This window comes from Mobula hypostoma, chromosome 15 (assembly GCF_963921235.1).
Source record: "Mobula hypostoma chromosome 15, sMobHyp1.1, whole genome shotgun sequence".
NCBI classification, from domain to species: domain Eukaryota; kingdom Metazoa; phylum Chordata; class Chondrichthyes; order Myliobatiformes; family Myliobatidae; genus Mobula; species Mobula hypostoma.
The window spans coordinates 71,293,061-71,307,811 of NC_086111.1; the positions used below are offsets into that span (position 1 = coordinate 71,293,061).

General features: G+C 42.9%; 1 protein-coding gene across 1 annotated transcript in view; it reads right to left on the reverse strand.

Moving 5' to 3' along the window:
• tpra1 (transmembrane protein, adipocyte asscociated 1) overlaps positions 1-13,878 on the reverse strand; it is a 61,884-nt gene extending 48,006 nt beyond the window's left edge. Inside the window, exon 1 of the mRNA XM_063068233.1 lies at positions 13,650-13,878. The gene's annotated coding sequence lies outside the window, so the exon portion shown is untranslated. The remainder of the gene's footprint in view (positions 1-13,649) is intronic.
• Between the last annotated feature and the right edge of the window lie 873 nt (positions 13,879-14,751).

The window sequence follows — 14,751 nt, forward strand, 5'->3', positions numbered from 1 at the left end:
AATTCACTGTTCTGATGTTACAACCTTCCACATCGCTTCTCCGTATGGACCAAACATGAGGAAACAGTGGGCATTTTGGCCAACATGGACACATTGGGCCAAAGTTCTATTTCTTCATGATTTCATAAAAACACAATGATGTAAAGCAATGCTTCTGGAAAGTGTCCTTATCAAAATCATTCAAAAGTCACAGAGTTCCTCCACTTAGATTTAAAAAAATAAATGGTAAAAACAGCATTCAGTGAGCAATTTCAGTTTCCTGGCTGTCAACATCTCTGAGGATCTAACCTGGACCCAACATATTGATGCAGTTACAAAGAAGGCACGACAGTGGCTGCATTTCATTAGGAGTTTGAGGAGTTTTGTCATCAAAAACACTCACAAATTTCCACAGTTGTACTGCGGTGAGCATTCTAACTGACTGCATCACCATCTGGTATAGGGGTGCTACTGTACAGGATCGAAGAATGCTGCAGAGAGTTGTAAAATTTGTCAGCTTCATCATAAGCACTAGTCTCCATGATATCCAGGACATCTTCAAGGAGTCATGCCTCAAAAAGCCAGCGTCCATCATTAAGGATCCCCATCACCCAGGTCATGCCTTATTCTCATTGCTATTGTCAAGAAGGAGGTACAGAAGCCTGAAGGCACACACTCAATGATTCAGGAACAGCTTCTTCCCCTCTGCCTTCCGATTTCTGAATGGACATTGAACCCATGAACACTACCTCACTACTTCTATTAGTTCTACTTTTGCACTACTGTACTTATTTATTTCAATTATTATATATATACGCACACACTCTCTAATTCCCTTTTTTCCTATTATCATGTATTAAATTCTACTGCTGTCACAAAGTCAACAATTTCACAACACACGCCAGTGATATTAAACCTGATTCTGATTCTGATTCTGCAAAAGGCACTAATCTGCGAGCGAAGTGATGATGGCACTAAACGGCAACTCCTCTGCTTGCATCTTCAGAAACAACTCTATTTCTATCTTTGATTTTTCTTTTTTTCCTTTTCAAGATTCTTTTGAAGACCCTGACCTGGCGTTACACTCTGACTTTGGTTCTTTGTGGGAACGGGGCCCACTCTCAGGGCCTCATGACCGGCCGCCTTTTGATATCCCAAGAATGCGGTCTGGAAGACTAGCCACCTTCTGGGTGCTGGATCTTCATGGCTCTGGAGGTGGGCTGATTCAAGGTTGAGGCACGCCGGAGAACACAGAACATCGGAAGCAGCGGGTTAGCTGCCGTGGGCTGTGTGTCCAGAGACCTGAGCCTGTATGGGACCAACTCTCTGGACGCAGAGCTTGGTAAAAGCAACGCAACAGACTTTTAACATCATTAATCAGCAAGTTGTTTGTTATGTCTCTCTTTTGTTGTGAAACGGGGACACCTCTTTTTCCCTCATTAGGGAGAGCGAGAGAGAGAGAGAGAGAGAGAGAGAGCCTGTGGTATGTAGAATTACTGGGTGAATGAGTGGTCTTTGGGGTACTGCAAGTCTGTATCTTTATTGATGCTTTGCTGCACGCTTGACTGCTCGGTGGGGAATGCTGGTGGGGGGGAGGATGGGGGGGGGTCGTTGCCTTGCTGCTGCTTGTGTGTGGGAGGGGGGAACTGGGAGGGCTTTGGGGTTCTAACGTTTAACTGTCTTTCATTCTTTGGGACACTCCTCTGTTTTCATGGATGTTTGCAAAGAAAAAGAATTTCAAGATGTATATTGTATACATTTCTCTGACATTAAAATAGCCGCAAAGCTCCAAGCTGTCACTTAAACAGAAACAGAAATTATAGGATTGTTTCTAATCTCGAGGGTGACGTGGAGCATAGATAAAGGTCAGATGCCTCGCCCCAGAGCAGATCTACAGTTCTGCCTCGACAGCTCAGCAGAAACGGGGGAAAAAAAGCAAGCAGGCTCCCTCTAGGCACATAGTGGCACCTTCAGCTGTGGTTTGAGTTCACTCAACTGTTCCACATTAACTATTCTATTGCCTTCAGTCATCTTAATATCAGTCATATGACCAATGAATAACACCTTCCCAGGAATAATTGAGGGGCAATATTAATAGAAAATCTCTGAACGTCACTGGAGTAAAGTACAATCCAACCATCAAAAAGTACAATTTCTTGATTAGTAAGGGTGTCAAAGGTTACGGGAAGAAGGCAGAAGAATGGGATTGAGTGGGATAATAAATCAGCCATGATGGAACAGCAAAGCAGACTCGATGGGTCGAATAGTCTAAATCTGCTCCTATGTATTATGCTCTTTGGTGGTATTCTAATTTATTCCATGTTTCATTTAAACACATAATTTGTTATTCAGTTAAATGGTAGTTTGTCTTTTTTATGCCTTTCTAACTATTTTCATGACACTTTGGCTAATTGCGACAGCCACTTAAATTGACCAAAATGTACTGATCCCAATGCGTCCCAATTAACCAGAATCCACTGTATTGTGCGAGGATGCTGCACCAAGCCAGACTGTAATGGCTGGAACAGTTCAATTGATCTTGAAGTAGGTTAAAAGTTGGCACAACATTGTGGCCCAGCAATCCCCCAAATTAATCCAAGGCTAATCACAGAACAACTTACAATACCAATTACCCTACACAGCAGTACGTCTTTGGACTGGGAGGAAACCAGAGCACCTGGAGGAAACCCATGCAGTCACAGGGAGAATGTAGAAACTCCTTACAGGCAGCAGTGGGAATTGACCCAGGTCCCCAGGTCACTGGTACCGTAAAGTATTGTGCTAACAACTGCACTACCGTTCTGCTGAACATCGTGGGCATGCAGTGCAGGCCCTGGAATGTGTGGTAACACTTGTGGGCTGCCCCCAGCACATCCTTAGATCTGTTGGTTGTTAACGCAAATGACACATTTCACCGAATGTATGTTTTGATGTGTACAGTGCCTATAAAAAGTATTCATCCCCCCCTTGAAAGTTTTCATGTTTTATTGTTTTACAACATTGAATCACAGTGGATTTAATTTGTTTCTTTTTTACACTGATCAACAAAAAAAAAGACTCTTTTTTGTCAAAGTGAAAACAGATCTCTACAAAGTGATCTAAATTAATCACAAATATAAAATACAAAATAGTTGTTTGTGTAAATATTCAACCCCTTCAAGTCATTATTTAGTAGATGTACCTTTGGGAGCAATTACAGCCTAGTCTGTGTGAATAGGTCTCTATCAGCTTTGCACATCTGGACACTACAATTTTTCCCCAGTCTTCTTTACAAAACAGCTCGAGCTCTGTCAGATGCATGAGGATCGTGAGTGAACAGCCCTTTTCAAGTCCATCCCAATTGGATTGAGGTCTGGACTCTGACTTGGCCACTCCAGGACATTAACTATGTTGTTCTTAAGCCATTCCTGTGTAGTTTTTGCTTTATGCTTGGGGTTATTGACTTGCTAGAAAACAAATCTTCACCCAAGTTGCAGTTCTCTCAGACTGCATCAGGTTTTCCTCCCGGATTTTCCTGTATTTTGCTGCATTCATTTTACCCTCTACCTTCACAAGCCTTCCAGGGCCTGCTGCAGTGAAGTATCCTCACAGCACGATGCAGCCACCACCATGCTTCATGGTAGGGATGGTGTGTTTTTGATGATTTGCAATATCTGGCTTACGCTAAATGTAGCATTTAGTCTGATGGCCAAAAAGCTCAAGTTTACTTTCATCAAACCATAGAACCTTCTTCCAGCTGACTTCAGAGTCTGCCAAATGCCTTCTGGCAAATTCTTGCCAAGATTTCATGTGAGTTTTCTTTCTCTTTGCCACTCTCCCATAAAGCTGTGACTGGTAAAGCACCTGGGCAACAGTTGTATGCACAGTCTCTCCCATCTCAGCCACTGAAGCTTGTAACTCCTCCTGAGTTGTCATAGGTCTCTTGGTGGCCTCCCTCACTAGTCCCCTTCTTGCACAGTCACTCAGTTTTTGAGGACAGCCTAATCTAGGGCAGATTTACAGCTGTGCCATATTCTTTCCATTTCTTGATGATTGACTTAACTGTACTCCAAGGGATATTCAGTGACTTGGGAATGTTCTTGTATCCATCTCCTGAATTGTGTGTACTTATTAATAACCTTTTTGTGGAGTTGCTTGGAGTGTTTTTTTGTCTTCATGGTGTAGTTTTGCCAGGATACTGACTCACCAGCAGTTGGACCTTCCAGATAGAGGTGTATTTTTATGACAATCAATTGAAACACCTTGAGTGCACACAGGTGATCTCCATTTAACTAACTATGTGACTTCTAAAACCAATTGGCTGCATCAGCGATGATTTGGTGTGTCATATTAAAGGGGGTGATACCAGGTGGTGATGCAACTGGTCAGAATGCCCTCCTCGATGTATCTGTAGAAATTTGCTAGAGTCTTTGGTGACATACAAAATCTCCTCAAACTCCTAATGGAATATAGGCGCAGCCATTTCTTTGTCATAATTGCATCAATACGTTGAGCCCAGGATAGGTCTTCAGGATAGGACAGACCTGACGTTTTCCCAGTTTCTCATTCCCTACCGTGCGTGTTCTAATGATGAGATTTTCCTCACGGGTACCTTCCTCGGGAGAGTTCTTCCCTACATGCGTGCAACTCCAAAACATTCAGAAAGTACACCACCATCCAGGATGAAGCAGCCTGCTTGCCCGGCACCACATCCGCCCCTCGAAACATTCATTTCCCCCACCACTGGCGCACAGTGGCTGCAGAGAGCACTGTCTACACTTGCACCACACTTACTCGCCCAGGCTACTTCGACAGCATCTCCCAATGTACAATGCTTGTTCAGGTTCAAGTTTATTGTCACTCAACCATGCACATGTCTGGTGGTTGTCCATCGTGTCTGACGATTACAGGAAACCTGTGCAGGAGAGTTTTTAAAGTGGAAAAGATGCTCCACCTTATGTAGTACATGCATGCCGCCAAACAAAACCATGTTCCTCCAGACCAAGGTGCACAACACGGTACTTATAACTCACACACAACACAAAGTATTATTACCACAAATAATTAAATATATTCCAGAAGAATAACATTTAGCATAAATTGCATTTATGACAAGTTAAAAAGTAAACAGTATAATGCTACTGGCGCTTCATACGCGATGAGACCTGGGTAGTAACAGGGAGTTCAGTAGTCTTATGGCCTAATCCCATCCTCAAAGTCCTTGTCCTAATGTTGCACAATGTTCTTGAATGTCCTGAAGGTGTAGAATCTGCTATTTAAATGGACATTCCTTCATTTGAGGTCAGACAGAGTGCCAAACAAGTGCTAAGCGACACAGCCTTGGATCAGGGGTCAAAGGCACGACCAAGGAAAAGCTGACATTGTCCGCTGAATCATAAATCACAAGCTGTATAAGTCAAATGTCTGCAGACCTATTTTTAAGCCCTCGCTTTTGTTCATTTTTACCACCCCGGATGGCATTAATGACTAGCTTTTCAGATGGTCCAATTTTAACAAAGAAAGGAAGTGCAGCTGTTCGCTGGTGTGAGAGAACGCCAGAGTGAAAGAGAATTACACAACAGAGGGAAACACCACGCACACAGTGCACTGTGCATCTGACATCTCTTTCAACAAACCATCCAATTAGTCCAAGCCTCAGAGTCAGAATCAGGTTTAATATCACTAACGTATGTCCTGAAATTTGTTGTTTCGCGGCAGCAGTACATTGCAATACATAATAAAAAATTATAAATTACAATAAGAAATGTAAATAAAAATTAAATTGAATAAGTCAGGCAAAAAGAGAGCAAAATAGTATGGTAGCGTTCATTGCCCATTCAGAAATCTAATGGCGGAGGAGAAGAAGCTGTTCCTGAGTCTTTCAATGTGGGTCTTCAGGTCCTTACCTCATCCCTGATCATAGTAATGGGAAGAGGGTATGCCCTGGCTGATGGGGATCCTTTCTGAAGCATCGCTTTTTGAAGATATCCTCAATGCTGGGGAGGCTAGTGTCCATGATGGAGCTGGCTGAGTTTACAACTTTCTGCAGCTTTCAACCCTCTGCTCCTTTCCCAGTGCACTGACTTATTTTTTTAACGTTGTGATTGAAACTCTTTCCTTCAATCTTTCAGGATGTTTATTCCAGATTATAATAATCCACCATGTAAAAAGATGCAATTTCATTAAAACAAACAGAAAATGACAAGAAAATTCTCTGTGCCGAAGCTGCAGCAAATTTTTAGTTATACCCGTACCTGACCATACTTGCACAGGGTACAAACTTAATTTGGTAAATTGGTTTATTACCGTCACCTGTGTCTTGCATGCTGTTCATACGAGAAAAGGTACAGGAGCCTCAGGACCCACACCACCAGGTTCAGTAAGCGTTATTACTCCTCAACCATCAGGCTCTTGAATCAGTGGAGATAACTTCACTCAACTTCACTTGCCCCATCCCTGAACTGTTCTCACAACCTATGGACTCAGTTTCAAGGACTCTTCATCTCATGTTCCTGATATTTACTGCTTATTTATTTACTATTTTTTTTTCTTTTGTATTTGCAAGGTTTTCTGTCTTTTGCACATGGGCGGCTGGTTGTGGTCTTTCATTGATTCTATCAGTTTTTGGAACTACCGAGTATGCCAGCAACAAAACAAATCTCAGGGTTGTTTATGGTGACATATACTGTATGTACTTTGATAATAAATTTACTTTGGCCTTTGAAATTCTTCATGGTTCCTAACTTGCTGAAGGAGTGAAATCATTTCATTTTCACTCCTGGCTGTTTCTGGCATCTCCAAGCCTGAATGCTTAACACCGCAGTGAGCAAAACAGTTCTGAATTGTCTTACTGCCTATTTCTTGCCAAGTGTCAGTCAGAAAAATCACTGTTTTTTAACACTATCACATGCAACTTACGCTATTTATAAACTGTTTGCTCTAAGCATGATATAGCATAGAAATTTACAATGAACTTTGTTCATAGATATCAATTCATTACAGAAGGTAAAACAATAACAGAATGAAGTGTTACAATCACAGAGAAAAGCGCAGTGCAGGTAGACAATAAGATGCAAGGTCATAACGAGGTAGAGTTCAAGAGTCCACCTCATCATAATAGGGGCCCGTTTAATAGTCTGATAACAGTGGGATAGAAGCTGTCCTTTAGCCTGGTGATACGTGCTTTCAGGCTTTTGTACTTTCTGCCTGATGGGACAGTGGGGAAGAAAGAATGCCTGAGGCGGGTGGAGTCTTTGATTATGCCAGCTTCCTTACTGATGCATTCAGAAATGTAGACAGAGTCCATAGAGGGGAGGCCAGTTCCTGTGATGTCTTCAGCTGCGTCCGCAACTCTCTGCAGTTTCTTGCGGTCGGATGCAGAGCAGTTATCATACCAAGCTGTCATGCATGGGCAAGACTAGAACTAGAGGTCATAGGTTAAGGGTTAATGTTCATTATGTGCCGTGTTGTATGACGTAGTTGATCATGGACTTTGACCATGATTGTTTTTGGCAAATTTTTCTGTAGAAGCGGTTTGCCATTACTTTCTTCTGGGCAATGTCTTTCTTTCTTTTCAAATCTTTTTATTGTTATATTATACAAAAGAAATAACACGAGTACATTGAAGTAACGACACTTACAATGTCTCAAAAAAGACATTATCTTTTTTCAATCTGGGCAATGTCTTTGCAAGACAGGTGAACCCAGCCATTATCAATACTCTTCAGAGATTGTCTGCCTGGCATCAGTGGTCGCATAACCAGGACTTGTGATATGCACCAGCTGCTCATACGACCATGCACCACCTGCTCCCGTGGCTTCTTGTGACTCTGATCGGGGGCTAAGCAGGTGCTATACCTGCCCAAGGGGGACCTGCAGGCTGGCAGAGGGAAGGAACTCCTTACACATCCTTTCAAAGAGACGTATCTCCACCTCACCACCCTGGGTTAAGAGTGAGAGGTGAAATATTTAAGGAGAATCTAAGGGGGAACTTCTTCACTCAGAGGGTGGTGTGAGTGTGGAATGATCTGCCAGCAAAAGTGGTGGACACGTCAGAAGACACGACACACAACGATGATGGTGATGCATAAACAAAGACTGACAAACAACCAATGTGCAAAAGAAGGCAAACTGAGCAAATAAAAATGTAATTTTGAGAACATGAGTTGTAAAGCGTCCTTGAAAGTGAGTCTGTAGGTCATAGAATCAGCTGGGATTAGTTACTGAAGTGAGTAATTTACAGTTCCTAGGTGTGAATATCTCCGAGGATCTATCCTGGGCCCAACATATCAATACAGCTACAACGAAGACATGGCAGGGGCTATATTTCATTCGGAGTTTGAGGAGATTTGGTATTTCACCAAAGATACTCGCAAGTTTCTACATATGTACCATGGAGAACACTCTAACTGGCTGCATCATCATCTGGTATTGGGGGGGGCAGGTTCACTGCACAGGATTGGAAAATCTGAAGAAAGTTGTAAACTGAGACAGCTCCATCAAGGGCACTAGCTTCCCCCACCCACCCCACTGCCCAGCATCCAGGACATCTCAAACAAGAGAACATGCGCAAATGCTGGAAATCTGAGCAACACACACAAAATGCTGCAAGAACTCAGCAGGCCAGGCAGCATCTAGGAAAAGAGTACAGTCGACATCTCAGCCTGAAGCTTTCCCTAGATGCTGCATCTTGTGAGTGTTGATCCAGCACATCTTCAATGAGTGCTGTATATACTGTTCACTTCATGCAGCTCAGAAAAATAGAGGGCTATGGGTAACCCTAAAGGACATGTTCAGCACAGCTTTGTGGGCCGAAGGGCCTGTATTGTGCAGTAAGTTTTCTATGTTTCAAGGAGTAGAGTACATATATACTTTTTACTGTAATTTCCAGTTTTTATTACGTCCTGCTGCTGCATAACAACAAATTTCATGACATATGTTCGTGATATTAAACCTGATTCTGATATTGAAGAGTGAGGTAGTTGCTGAAATTACCCTTGCCAGTTTAGGTGCCTGATTGTTATAGTACAGGAGTTCCCAAACCCGACCCTTTCTTAATGGTAGGGGTCCATGGCATAAAAAAGGCTGGGAGCCTCTGTTGTAGGGTATACCCAATATAACCTTATATATTGGGGAATGAGCCTTGTCAGAGATCAATGCTCAGTGCAGGAATGTTTTGGGAACAGTGACTATAAGTAACAGTCTGTAAGTTTTAAGATAGATGGCATGGTAGCGTAGAGGTTAGCATAACACTTTACAGAGCTGGCTGTAAGATCAGGGTTCATTTCCCTCTGCTGTATATAGGAGTTTGTACATACTCCCCATGACCGTGTGGATTTCCTCCGGGTGCTCCAGTTTCCTCCCACATTCCAAAGACTTGCGGATTAGGGTTAATAAATTGTGCGTGTGCTACATTGGCACCGGAAGCATAGCAACATTTACAGGCTGCCCTCGGCACATCCTCAGACTCTGTTGGTCAATCGTATGTTCCGAAATACATGGACATGTGCTCTACTTGTTTTATACTGAGGACTGCGAGGTTAAGCACAGCTCCAATGCCATACTTAAGTTTGCTGACAATACCACTGTTGTAAGCCGAATTAAAGGTGGTGATGAATCAGCATAGAGGAGGTAGACTGAAAATCTGGCTGAGTGGTGCCACGACAACAACCTCTCACTCAATGTCAGCAAGACCAAGGAGCTGATTATGGACCATGCTGTTTTGATTTACTCTTACGTTTCAGTTCATTGTCTTCTTGCATCATCCAACTTCCGTTAAGCTTCAGGTGATGGACTGCTACCCTGACATTGTCCTGTAAAATGTCTTATTCCCTCCAGGCCCCGAGGCAGCAAAGCAGCCCCAAACCATGATGTTCCTTCCAATATGCTTCACAGTTGAGATGAGGTTTTGGTGTTGGTGTGCAGTGCTCTTTTCCCCCCAAACACAGCAGTGTGCCTTTCTGCCAAAAAGTTCATCTTTTGTCTCATCTGTCCACAGAACATTGTCCCAGAAGCATCGTGGAACATCCAGGTGGTCTTTTGCAAACTTGAGATGTACCAGCAATGTTTTTTGGAGAGCAGTGGTTTCCTCCTTGGTGTCCTTCCATGAATACCATTCTTGTTCAGTGTTTTTCTTATAGTGGACACATCAACAGAGACTCTAGCAAGTTCTACTGATTTCTACAAGTCTTTCGCTGTTACCCTTGCGTTCTCCTTCACCTCCTTCAGCATTGCACGTTGTGCTCTTGGTGTGATCTTTGCAGGACGCCCACTCCAAAGGAGGAGCAATTTCCTCCATTTGTAAACAATTTCTCCTACAGTGGACTGATGAACACTCAAGTCTTTAGAAATGCTTTTGCAGCCTTTTCCAGCTTCATGCATCTCTAAAATTCTTCTTCTAAGGTCCTCTGAAAGTTGTTTTGATCGAGGCATGGTGCACATAAACAGATCTTTCTTGAGAAGAGCAGGTTCTGTCAGTAAACTGACTTTGTGTGTGTTTTTTTATAGCGCAGGGCACCTCTATAACCCACATCTCCAATCCCATCTCATTGATTGGAACACCTGACTTTAAATAACTTTTGTAGAAAGCATTACCCCAGAGCTCACAGAATTTTTCTGAATCTAGACTGTGATTGTGTAAATAGTGTACTCAGTATTCGTGAGAAGAAGTACAAATGTTTGTATGCTATAAGATTAGGCAGGTTGTGTTTGTCTATTATTGTGACTTAGATGACGATCAGACCACATTTTATGAGTAATTAATGCAGAAAACCAGGAAATTGCAAAGGGTTTACAAACTTTTTCTTGCAACTGTAAGTGCAATTATGAAGAAAGCACAGTAGTGCCTCTACTTCCTTAGAGGTTTGTGAAGATTTGGCATGACATTTAAAAGTTTGACAAACCTGTATGGATGAATGGTGGAAAGTATATTGACCGGCCTGGTATGAAAGCACTGGAGAGGAAACTACTACTAAAAGTAATGGATTCAGCCCAGTCCATCACAGGTAAAGCCCTCGCCACCATTGAGCACATCTACATGGAGCAGTGTCACAGGAAAGCAGCATCCATCATCAGGGAACACCGCCACATGGACATGCTCTCTCCTCACTGCTGCCATCAGGAAGAAGGTACAGGAGCCTTAGGACCCACACCACCAGGCTCAGGAACAGTTATTACCCCTCGACCATCAGACTTGAACCAGTGGGAATAACTTCACTCACCTCATCACTAAATTGTTCCCAGAGCCTATGGCCTCACTTTCAAGGACTCTTCATTTCATGGTTCTTGACATTTAAAGCTTATTTATTTAATTTTTAATTGCACAGCTTGTTGCCTTTTGCACATTGGTTGCTGTCGGTCCCCTTAAGTGCATTCTTTCATTGATTCTATTATGTTTCTTGGATTTACTGAGTAAGCCCGCAGAAAATGAATCTCAGGGTTGTATATGGTGACAGATATGTACTTCGATAATGAATTTACTTTGAACTTTTGAAACAAAGTTAATCTTATCTTTGACGGTGATAGATAAAGACAAAACTGGTTGTCATGTGAAAGTGCCAAGCTTGGGGTAAGGCATAAACTGGAGAAACTAGTTTGGGGGAGGTTGAAGCCAAATTTTTAAAAAATGAATAATAAATATGAAATTATGATGAACTGTTTGATTATAAGCTTCACAATAGCAGACGGGAGATCAAGGAAGTCATATGCAAGGCAAATCATGGAAAGATGTAAAATCAAAAGATTATTATAATGCATATATAAGCCACTGGTGAGGCGTCACTTGGAATATTGTGAGCAGTTTTGGGCCTCTTATCAGCCTCTGAAAGTCCAAACTTGTGTCCCCGTTGTGAGAGGTGGAAGTGGAAAAGACTGGCCAACAGAGCTCTGGTGAAGTGGATACAATGGATGACAGAAACACTGATGGACTCCAACCATACCATCGACTTCAGAGGAGGATGGAGATGGGAGGTCTCGAAAGCTGGGAGCTAAGGGCACAAGTAAAGTAAAGGTGGGCCCTTTATCCAAGAAAGGATGCACTGACATTGCAGAGGGTTCAAAGGAGGTTCATGAAAATGATTTCAAAATTGAAAGGCTCATCATATGAGGAATGTTTGATGGCTCTGGGTCTGTACTCACTGGAATTCAGAAGAATTGTGGGGGGGGAGGTTCATTGAAATCTGTCAAATGTTGAAAGGCCTCAGTAGAGTGGATGTGGAGAGGACACAGCCTCAGAAAAGAGGGCGTCCTTTTAGAACAGAGATGAGGAGGAATTTCTTTAGCCAGAGGGTGGTGAGTCTGTGGAATTTATTCCCACAGGCAGCTGCGGAGGCCGGGTCATTTAAGGCAGAAGTTGACAGATTCTTGATTTGTCAGGGCATGAAGGGATACAGGGAGAAGGCAGGAGATGGGCTGAGAGGGAAAATGGATCAGTCATGATGAAATGGCAAGCAGGCTCAATGGGCCAAATGGCCTAATTTTACTCCTCTGTCTTATGGTAGGTGAATTAGCTTCCCCAATATTGTCAGGACTCTCTTCGTGTCAGGGATTTTGACAAGAGAACAATCTGTTATATATGTTTTTTCCCTACCTGACAGGGGAAAATCCACATCAATGTGTGGGAGTCTTTTAAAGGCCAGCTGCTAAAAAAGGTAAAGAAAAAAATGCAAGCATATGCAAGATGTAGGAAGCCTAAATCAGACCAGGGACTTTTTGAATATATAGAAAGCGGAAAGTGAAAGGCTAAATGGGGTTGTGAAATATCCTTGGCAAATAGGGTGAAAGAGAATCCCAAGGCATTTAAATATAGATTAAAAACAAGGTTTTTTTCTTACTCTCAGAGTGAATATATCAAATAGTAGAAGGCAAACTTCTAAGGTGAGGGGGAGTTTGAAGGAAATTTGAGAGGCTTTTTTGTTACCCAAAGAGTGATGGTTTCCCAGTATACACTATCGAGTGAAGTGGTAACAGATGTGATAGCAGTGTTTCAGATAAGTACACAAAACGGCGAGGAACAGACGGATAATGATCGACTGCGGGACATGGGATTAGCTAACACGGCCTCACGGATGTCATAAACATGGTGGGCCGAAGGGCCCATGTACTATGTACACAAACGTGGGCTCACTACCTTAGAACCTCTAAACTGTAAAGTTCAGTACAGCTGATATTTAAAACAGATTATCAAATTGAAACACTGGCAATGTTGAAAGTATCTGACACTGTTTGTCATATTAATCCAGCGTGTTTTTGCATAAATATCGCTATATCGTGGTAACAATAGGTTGCTCAGTTCGCCACACAGGACTCGCCTTTTCAATTTTCACGGACAAAACTCAACTTTCACTAAAAGGCAGCATTGCAAAAAGTGTACATCCCTCTCCCCATTCGCGTGGATCGGATTTTATTTCGCTTTCGATTTACTTTCTAGGCCGAAATCCCTCCTCTTAACCTCAAAATCAATGCGCTTCTTTCAAAAACAAAACAATTTGGCCCCAAGTGCTGAAAAAGGAGACGAATCCAATTTTGAAACAAATCATCACCATGAAAATAAAATCCGTTTAATCTGAAGTGAAAGGGGAGGGTACCGATCAGAGTGGATACAATGTAACAGATCCACTGTTGCAATGGGGCAATGTGTCAACTGCTGTCAGTTTCAATCGAACATGATCGGCGCGAATCGGATAGCTACTTACAGATGGCGACCTTATCCGGGAATATTAAAGTTAGATTAGCGGCTCCTTCCCGCACCTCAGGCAGATCATGTCTGCCTGTCTGTCGCCCTCTCTCTCTCTGGCTGCATTGTGGACTTGCACTGGGTCAGCAAATCACCTGACTGAAGCCTCCTTCCAACATAAACTCCGCACAGTTTCCTGCGGGACCGCCACTTCCTCCCCACTGTCCAAACCTTCGGGACTGTCTCCAAAGTGCGCAATCACAGTGCCGGCGAAGTGAATTAGGAGAAACGCGCACACACCGAGGATATCGAGAACATGAGGACTGTAATGGATGTAGGTGGAAAGGGACTGAACCAAGGGGGATAGAATGGAGTCAAGCTATGAGGATACAAGTTTAGTCGGGCAGAAGCAGGCAGAGAAAATGGGCGTACCCGGACAGTCAGGTTTGTAAAGTAGTAGTAGTGTGGGGTGGGTTAGTGAGGTGGAGTCAGCTTTACTGATTGGGGAAAGTAGCTGTTTTTGAGTCTGGTGGCCCTGATGTGGATGCTAAGTAGCTTCCTCCTTGATGGGAGTGGGACAAACAGTCCATGAGCAGGGTGGGTGAAATCCTTCATGATGTTGCTGGCTTTTGTTCAACATTTTTCTGTGTATATGTCCTTGATGGTGGATAGGCTGGTGCTGGTGTTGCATTGGGCAGTTTTGATTACCCGTTGTAGAGGCTTCCTGCACCAAGCTGTGATGCAACTTGTCAGGATGCTTTCAACTGCATATCTGTAGAAGAAGTGAGTATAGATGTGCATAATCAGGGACAGTACCACTGTGCTTCAAAATGTCTGGGACTTAAATGGAGGCGAGGATGATGGCCGAGCAGTAAATCAACTCCAAAGCTGTTTGGCTGAAAAGTTAGATGTTTAATGAGATCTACTTTGATTTAACTTTTCAATATGCTTAACCGTAGGAGGCTGGGTTTCCCAGGGTTTGAAATATAACCCAAAAAGTGCTAATGACCAGCAATGTTCCCTCTGAGGTGTGCACATGTGCGCACACGCACACATATTTTGCAACTAGCGTGCAAAGGAATTTAAACTGCACCCAAAAAGTTGTCACCCTCTATCTCACT